Raw genomic sequence first — 9,723 nt, 5'->3', positions numbered from 1 at the left:
ATGAAGAACAGAGAAGAAAAGGAAGCAAGAATGACACGGGGAGACCAAGTGTGGTGAGCAAGGTCCGTAGCTTTATTTTCAAAAGGAGCTTTTATACCCTAAGTTGTACATAGAGGATAATAGGGGGTGCAAAGGCATGCAAGGTCAGCAGTCCCTGACCCTTATCGAAACCAGGCTTTCTTTCTGCAAACTTATCATATGCAAAAGCTTTTATCATATACAAAGGTCTAAAGTTGTTAACATTAAAGCTACTACTTATATTTCTATATGCCAACTATATTAATCAATACACTCCCAGGGTCACAGTGGGTAAGGGATATGGAAACTTGGCAGCAAGCATTAGCTCAACAAAGAAATCCTCTACTAGTTCTATTTTAACAATTTTAACTCCCCGAGAAGCTCTGCATTGTTAGAATATCTTAAGCTTCCCATTCCTCTCATGGTTGGGATGCTGTGAACAATCACATGAGCAGCTGTAAGAGTCCAGAAACCTGTCAGCAAGTTAGAAAGCTTTCTGAGGGATATGAATTGGAACACACCTATTATACCCTGAAGACTTATTAACTAGAGGTCTAAGTTGATCACCTTACAGAGAAAGGTGGTCAGTGATAGCCCCCCATTAATGTCAGAAGAGTTGGTGAAAGTCGTAAAATAGTAAAACAGACAGATTCTGGTTTGGGGGTAGACGCTCAGGAAGGTCCAGGGGGCGCCCCTCGAGCCCTCACTTGCCTTGCCCGTCAGGCCTCTCCCGCTTGACCTTGTCATGGGTGGGAACTCCCATGCTGGCTCCCAGCATCTCCCCCTTTTTTATTTCTTAAGACAGCCAGATGTAATTCAGTTGCAAGCTTCTGAGTGCTCTGCCAGAGAATCCTGACAATACAAGGAAGAGTAATTATGAAAAGCAGAATTAGAGCAGCCACAGCAGCACAGCTAAAAATAGTAGAATGCTCTTTCCTGAAATAAAGTTAGAGAAAGTGTGGAAAAAGTCACTTGCTACTCCTGCAGCAGTAAAATCTAATTGAGAGTGTTCCATGGTCTTTATCTGGTTGTGAAGTTTCCCTAAATCTAAACTAATATAGGAGCTGTTCCAGATACCTGAAATATGATTTTTAATCTTTTTCCAGTCATAATCTGTCTCCTTTACTTTCAGGGGTGTTACACATATCCACCGGTAGTCAGCATGACAGGACAGTGTCAATTTTATTTTTAATGCCTGTAATTTAGTCCCAATATGTATTACTGCTTCTTCTAGGGTGTCTATCCTCATCTCTAGCTTCCTGTCTATAGCTTCCTGTGTTGCCAATGTTAAAGAAACATTTTTGGACATAGTATCAACATATTGAGCAGTATGTACTTGTTGAGTCAATGATATTGCTGCCACAGTAACAGAAGTAATTGCAGTTATTAGAGCTGCTATTCCCAAGATAAGTAGGTCCACAAACTGTCATGATCTCATTAAATCTTGTAGTTGTTGTAACACAGCAAGACCATAATTATCATACCAATGTGTGGTTACAGTTACAGGCACCATAAGATAGGGTGGGTGTTGTAACACCACAAAAGAGCAAACATTATATTGGGGGGGTCAAACAAGATGAGAGCATACATTGTTCACAAGACACTACATGAGGTCCACCTGAATAATGTATTTGTATATTAAGTCTTTTGGAGTCATTAGCGAAGAGAAAAACATAAGGCGAGGGTAGACAAGCTAAAACAGAATAAGTAGAAATATTTTTTGGCCGGGTTAAGGTAATAGGGGCAGTAGCCATAAGGGCCCTCCAAATTTCTGGTTGCCAAAAAGTTCTGCCCTTAGCTGTATAAGACAGCATAGGAGGAACAAATTGATTACGATGTCATCTAGTGGCGCATAATGGCCAAGGCACTGGATTTTTTTTTTTTCAACTGTCAAATCTACTGTTAAATGCATCATTGGTCATTGGATCCTGACCTGGATCCAGGCTGCTCCAGTCCTGAATAGTATAATTTCCTCTTCCTGGTATCCTATAATCAATTCTAGAATTATAAGTACAAGATTTCCAAATCGGATACCCTCAACGATCGTCTATGGTGTTCCATATGACATCTGAAGGGGCAGCATTATGACAATTTGGATATTTTGGTGGAGATTTGGAAAGCAGGGACTTATAGGGGTCAAAGATCCAAGGCATGCTGCTGCTGCGTCGCTTTAGTCGTGTCCGACTCTGTGCGACCCCATAGATGGCAGCCCACCAGGCTCCCCCATCCCTGGGATTCTCCAGGCAAGAACACTGGAGTGGGCTGCCATTTCCTTCTCCAATGCATGAAAGTGAAAAGGGAAAGTGAAGTCGCTCAGTCGTGTCCAACTCTAGTGACCCCATGAACTGCAGCCTACCAGGCTCCTCCGTCCATGGGATTTTCTAGGCAAAAGTACTGGAGTGGGGTGCCATTGCCTTCTCCGGATCCCAGGCATACGAGCCAGTAATATCCAAACTGACCGGTAATTTAAGGATGGGGAATCTGTTATAATTGCTTTTTTAGAGGCTCCAATACATCCTTCTTTGGTAGGAGTAATAAAGCTTCCTGTATGATCAAAGGGGAAGTTAAAACAAACAGGAAGATCATCTGTTAATCCCTTAAAGGTATAACTGAAATTAACAGGGTATTTATCCTCTGTATAGGAAGCATATGACCCTCCCAATAACTGAGGCTGGTTTGTGTGGACCCGTATAGGGTCACTGTTTCAAGTAACTACTTGAAAGGTCAGAGGATCTGGGAAGTATGCCCAGTACTTTTTTGGAGCCGGGGAGGAGGCGCTTACCTGGCAAGATAGTAAGGCAAGCATAGCAATAAACACTCTCTCAGGAGAGGCTGGAGAGCCCTTCGGGGAAGCTATCCCTTGTAGCTGGTGACAGAGCATCTTAATCTGTCCCCAGGTAGGTATGGAGGCTTGTTGAGTTGCACGAGTTGGGCGTCCTGGTGGACTCCTGTGGGGTAAAGAATTAGGGGGAACAATATCTTTCATACGGAGTGGTGACATCTGTCTGGTGGGTGGTTCTTCTTCCTGTTCATCCGGGATCTCTGGTGTCATTCGTCTCGAGGTCAGCGGGACTTCCCACATTGGTGGAGGGAGTGGAAGTAGAGGATGTCCCTTCTTTTTTTGTGGTCTAGGCAATAGGGGGACCAGGTGTCTGGGGGGCTGCGATATGACGAATCAGTCTGTCCGGGATCCAAATCGGAGAATCTGCGTCCTGTGGAAAAACACAAGCATATCCTCAGCCACTAGTTAATAATGGGTCGGGACCCCTCCATTGTCCAGAGAGGAGGTCCTTCCACTTCACCAACGGCTTTTTATTTTGTTGTTCTGGACACCAATGACAAAGCATTGTAGTGGCTCTGGATGAATCAACATTCAGGTTATTTATTACAAAGAGAGCATGCTGCAGGATCTGATTGGGGGAACTATATTTAAATTCCCCTTCCTGTAATTTTTGAATTTGTATTTTTAAATGGTAAGGAAGAAAATGCTACAATGTCAAGAGCAGGCTCCATGTGGCCCTAAAAGGCTAAAAGAACTAGAGAAAAATTTCAACTGCTGCCCACCTTGGAGATGAGTTTCCAGTTCCACTTCAACCAACCTAAAAGCTTGATTTAAAAAAAATAAATAAAATGGATACTCTTAGGAGGAACATAACAGAATCCAAAGCCTTTACAATAATATGTCATTCATAATGTCTAGGACGCAACCCAAATGTGTGCCATGATTCAAAAATGGGAAAATGTGAATCATACTCAGATATTCATTCAGTGGAGACTGACTCCAAGGACCCCATATGTTGAAATTTACATACAAGGAATTTAAAGCAGCTATGATAACTATGTTCAAAGACATCAAGGAGAATATGCTTATAAGGAATAAAAAGAAAAAACTCAGCAGATAAGTAGAAACAGAAAAGGAGTAAATTGGCCATTTTAGACCCAACAGAAGCAGAAAAGATTCAAAAGAGGTGGCAAGAATACACAGAAGAACTATGCAAAGAATGTCCTAATGACCTGGATAACCATGATAGTGTGGTCATTTATCTAGAGCCAGACATCCTGGAATGTGAAGTCAGGTGAACTGCAGGAAGCATTACTACAAACAAAGCTAGTGGAGGTGATAGAATGCCAGCTGAGCTACTTCAAATCCCAAAAGAAGATGCTACTAAAGTTCAGTTTGGTTCAGTTGCTCAGTCATGTCCGACTCTGCGACCCCATGGACTGCAGCACACAAGGCTTCCCTATCCATCAACAACTCCTGGAGCCTACTCAAACTCATGTCCATCAAGTCAGTGCTGCCATCCAACCACCTCATCCTCTGTCGTCCCCTTCTCCTCCTGCCTTCAATCTTTCCCAGCATCAGGGTCTTTTCCAGTGACTCAGTACTTCACATCAGGTGGCCAAAGTACTGGAGTTTCAGCTTCAGCATCAGTCCTTCCAATGAATATTCCAGGGCTGATTTCCTTTAGGATGGCCTAATTGGATCTCCTTGCAGTCCAAGGGACTCTCAAGAGTCTTCTCCAACACTACAGTTCAAAAGCATCGTTCTTCAGCACTCAGCTTTCCTTATAGTCCAACTCTCACATCCATACATGACTACTGGAAAAACCATAGCTTTGACTAGACAGACCTTGGTTGGTAAAGTACTGTCTCTGCTTTTTAATATGCTGTCTAGGTTGATCATAGCTTTTCTTCCAAGGAGCAAGTGACTTTTAATTTCATGGCTGCAGTCACTATCTGCAGTGATTTTGGAGCCCCCCAAAATAAAGTCTCTCACTGTTTCCTTTGTTTCCCCATCTGTTTGCCATAGAGTGATGGTACTGGATGCCATGATCTTAGTTTTCTGAATGTTGAATTTTAAGCCAACTTTTTCACTCTCCTCTTTCACTTTCATCAAGAGGCTCTTTAGTTCTTTTTCGTTTTCTGCCATAAGGGTGGTGTTATCTGCGTATCTGAGGTTATTGATATTTCTCCTGGCAATCTTGATTCCAGCTTGTGCTTCATCCAGCCCAGCATTTTGCATGATGTACCTGCAAAGTGCTGCACTCAATATGCCAGCAAATTTGGAAAACTCAACAGTGGTCACAGGACTGAAAAAGGGCAGTTTTCATTCCAATCCCAAAGAAAAGCAGTGCCAAGGAATGTTCAAACCACCGTACAATTACACTCATTTCACATGAAAGTAACATAAAGCTCAAAGTCCTTCAAGTTAGGCTTCAACAGTACATGAACTGAGAACTTCGAGATGTACAAGCTGGGTTTATAAAAGGCAGAGGAACCAGAGGTCAAATTGCCAACATTCGCTGGATGGTGGAAAAAGCAAGGGAATTCCAGAAATACATCTACTTCTGCTTCATTAACTATGCTAAAGCCTCTGACTGTGTGGATCACAACAAACTGGAAAATCCTTAAAGAGACGGGAATGCTAGACCATACTTGTCTCCTGAGAAACCTGTATACAGATCAAGAATCAACAGTTCCAACAAGACACAGGAACAACGGACTGGTTCCAAATTGGGAAAGGAGTACGTCAAGGCTGTATACTGCCACCCTGCTTATGTAACTTACATGCAGAGTACATCATGCAAAATGCAGGGCTGGATGAAACACAAGCTGAAATCAAGACTGCCAGAAGAAATATACACAATCCTGGATATGCAGATGATACCATTCTAATGGCAGAAAGGAAAGAGGAACTAAAGAGCTTCTTGATGAGGGTGAAAGAGGAGAGTGAAAAGCTGGCTTAAAACTCAATGTTCAAAAAACTAAGATCATAGCATCTGGTCCGATCACTTCATGGCAAATAGATGGAGTAGCAATGGAAACAAAGGCAGATTTTATTTTCTTGGGCTCCAAAATTACTGCAGACAATGACTGCAGCCATGAAATTAAAAGAGGCTTGCTCCTTGGAAGAAAAGCTATGAGAAACCTAAACAGTGTATTAAAAAGCAGAGACATTACTTTGCTGACAAAGATCTGTATAGTCAAAGCCATGGTTTTTCTAGTAGTTATACAGATGTGAGAGCTGGACCATAAAGAAGTCTGAGCACCAAAGAGTTGATGCTCTTGAATTGTGGTGCTGGAGAAGACTCTTGAGAGTCCCTTGGACTGCAAGGTGATTAAACCAGTCAATCCTAAAGGAAATCAACCCTGAATATTCACTGGAAAGACTGACGCTAAAGCTGAAGCTCCAATACTTTGGCCACTTGCTGCAAAGACCTGACTCATTGAAAAGACCCTAGCGCTGGGAAGGACTGGGGGCTGAAAGAGACAGGGCAACAGAGGATGAGATGGTTGGACAGCATCACTGACTCAATGAAGATGAGTTTCACTGAAAAGACCCTGGCGCTGGGAAGGATTGGGGGCTGAAGGAGACGGGGCAATGGAGGATGAGATGGTTGGACAGCATCACTGACTCAATGAAGATGAGTTTCAGCAAAGTCCAGGAGACAGTGAAGGACAGGGAAGCCTGGCGTGCTGCAGTGCATGGGGTCACAGAGAGTCGGGCATGCCTAAACAGCAGCAAAAAATAGAAAAGGAATAAATTGGACATTTTAGACTTGAAATTACAATATCTGAAACAAAAAAGTTCACTGGATGAGCTAACAGCACATGAAGGGAATAGGAGGACATTTGAAATTAACAGAGATTAGACAATATTTAGAAAGAAAAAATATATTAAAAAAAAAACCTCCCAGAGCCTCAGGGACTTATGGGAAAAGGTATAATGTATATGTAACTGGATTCCTAGGAGAGAAAATACAAAATAAAAAATATCTGGAGGAATGAATACTGGCCAAAAATGGACTAAATATGCAAGATATAAATTTGCAAGCTCAGCAAACCCCAACAAACACAAAGAAAAATATGCCCAGTCACAGTCATAATCAAAATGACGAGAATTACCTTGAAGCAGCCAAAAGAAAAAAACACATTTCATGTAAGGAATAATAAATGATTTAAAGTCTGCTTACTTCTCACCAGAAACAACAAAAGCCAGAAGAAACACTGGATCAACAACTTTAAAATTCTAAAAGAATAAAAAATGATAAATCCAGACTTCTATACTTGGTAAAAATATCCCAAGAATTAAGGTGAAATACTTCTTTCCTATAGTTGGGCAGGGGAGAGTTGGGGGTAGGGGAGGTTTTGTTTTCCAGGGGGTCTCGAAGAGTCGGACACAACTGAGAGGACTTCACTTTCACTTTTCACTTTCATGCATTAGAGAAGGAAATGGCAACCCACTCCAGTGTTCTTGCCTGGAGAATCCCAGGGATGGGGAAGCCTGGTGGGCTGCCGTCTATGGGGTCGCACAGAGTCGGACATGGCTGAAGTGACTTAGCAGAGAGTTTTAGATAAAACAAAACTAAAACAATTCACTATCAGCAGATCTGCATTATAAGAAATGCAAGGAAGTTATTAGGCAGAAGGCAAAGGATACCAGGTGGAAACAGATCTTTACAAAGGAATGGAGTAAATAAACCGAGATGGCTGGTTCTTGTATTTTATGTGCTGCGGTACATAAATTTTAACTCTAAGTAGGTTATGAAAAACGAGTTTATATATTTTAATTCCTAGATTAATAAGTTTCTCTCTCTCTCTCTCTAGTCATTAAGTCATGTCTGACTCTTGCGACCCCATGGACTGTAGCCTGCCGGGCTCCTCTGTCCATGGGGTTCTCCAGGCAGTAATACTGGAGTGGGTTGCCAATTCCTTCTCCAGGGGATCTTCCCGACCCAGGAATCGAACCTGGGTCTACTGCATTGCATGCAGATTCTTTACTGACTGAGTTATGAGGGAAGGCCTAATAACTAATTCCTAATTCCTTTTAAAAATACAGTGGGGAATAGTTAAAAAGCAGAAACAGAAGAAAAACAGAGGCGATAACAACCATAGCAATAATTAATTTTTAGCAGACTAAACATAAAATACCTTGAATCACTGCCTTGTTGTGGTGAAGGGGCTTGCATAGCTCAATGAAGCTATGAGCCATGCCATGTAGGGCCACCCAAGACAGATGAGTCACAGTAGAGAGTCCTGACAAAACATGATCCACTGGAGGAGGGAATGGCAAACCACCCCGGGATACTTGCCGTGAGGTGAGAACCCCACGAACTGTATAAAAAGACAAAAAAATATGACACCGACAGATGAGCCCCCCCAGGTTGGAATGGGTCCAACATGCTACTAGAAAAGAGCGGAGGACAGCTACTAACAGCTCCAGAAAGAATGAAGCGACTGGGCCAAAGCGGAAATGACGCTCAGCTATGGATGTGTCTGGTGATGAAAGTAAAATCTGATGCTGTAAAGAACAGTACTGCATAGGAACATGGAATGTTAGGTCCACGAATCAAGGTAAACCGGATGTGGTCAAGCAGGAGATGCAAGAGTGAACATCAACATCTTAGGAATCAGTGAACTAAAATGGCTGGGAATGGGTGAATTTAATTCAGATGATGATTATATCTACCACTGTGGGCAAGGATCCCATAGAAGAAATGTAGTAGATTTCATAATCAACAAGTCCAAAATGCAGTACTTGGGCGCAACCTCAATGATGACAGAATGATCTCGGTTCGTTTCTAAGGGAAACCATTCAACATCACGGTAAATCAATCCTATGCCCAACCACTGATGCCGAAGAAGCTGGTTGACTGGTTTTAGGAAAACCTAGAAGACCACCTAGGACTAACACCAAAAAAAAATGTTCTATTCATCACTAGGGACTGCAAAAGTAGGAAGTCAAGATATAACCTGGAGTAACAGGCAAGTTTGGCCTTGGAGTATAAAATGAAGCAGGGCAAAGGCTAACAGAATTCTGCCAAGAGAATACACTGGTCATAGCAAACACCGTTTTTCAACAACACAAGAGACGACTTTACAAATGGACATCACCAAATGGTCAATACCAAAATCAGACTGATTACATTATTTGTAGAAAGATGGAGAAGCTGTATACAGTCCGCAAAAACAAGACCTGGAGCTGACTATGGCTCAGATCATCAGTTTTCCATATCAAAATTGAGGCTTAAACTAAAGAAAGCTGGGAAAACCACTAGGTCAGCCAAGTATGACTTGAATCAAATCCTCTATACATATACAGTAGAGGTGACAAATAGATTCAAGGGATTAGATCTAGTAAACAGTGTGCCTGAAGAACTATGGACAGAGGTCCGTAATATTGTACAGGAGGCAGTGAATGAATCCATTCTAAAGAAAAACAAAAGCAAGAAGACACAGTGCTTCTCTGAGGAGTCTTTACAAATAGCTAAAGAAAGAAAAGCAGGAAAAACCAAGGGAGAAAGGGAAAGGTTCAGTTCAGTTCAGTCACTCAGTCAAGTCCGACTCTTTGTGACCCCATGAATTGCAGCACGCCAGGCTCCCTGTCCATCACCAACTCCCGGAGTTCACTCAAACTCATGTCCATGGAGTCAGTGATGCCATCCAGCCATCTCATCCTCTGTGGTCCCCTTCTCCTCCTGCCCCCAATCCCTCCCAGCATCAGAGTCTTTTCCAATGAGTCAACTCTTCACATGAGGTAGACAAAGTACTGGAGTTTCAGCTTTAGCATCATTCCTTCCAAAGAACACCCAGGACTGATCTCCTTTAGGATGGACTGGCTGGATCTCCTTGCAGTCCAAGGGACTCTCAAGAGTCTTCTCCAACACCACAGTTCAAAAGCATCAATTCTTCGGCGCTCAGCTT

The 9,723-nt window shown here is 42.5% G+C and overlaps 1 long non-coding RNA gene across 1 annotated transcript in view; it reads right to left on the bottom strand.

Annotated features, from left to right (window-relative positions):
- Nucleotides 1–394: 394 nt before the first annotated feature.
- The window catches only part of LOC104980114, a 33,901-nt gene continuing 24,572 nt past the window's right edge, over nt 395–9,723 (bottom strand). Inside the window, exons 2-3 of the long non-coding RNA XR_824228.1 lie at nt 2,801–3,230; nt 395–870 (exon numbers count right to left, since the gene is read on the bottom strand). This is a non-coding gene — a long non-coding RNA (uncharacterized LOC104980114). The remainder of the gene's footprint in view (nt 871–2,800; nt 3,231–9,723) is intronic.

Source organism: Bison bison, unplaced genomic scaffold, assembly GCF_000754665.1.
Source record: "Bison bison bison isolate TAMUID 2011002044 unplaced genomic scaffold, Bison_UMD1.0 scf7180017864495, whole genome shotgun sequence".
In the NCBI taxonomy this organism is placed as follows: Eukaryota; Metazoa; Chordata; class Mammalia; order Artiodactyla; family Bovidae; genus Bison; species Bison bison.
This window is presented reverse-complemented; position numbering and strand designations above follow the sequence as displayed.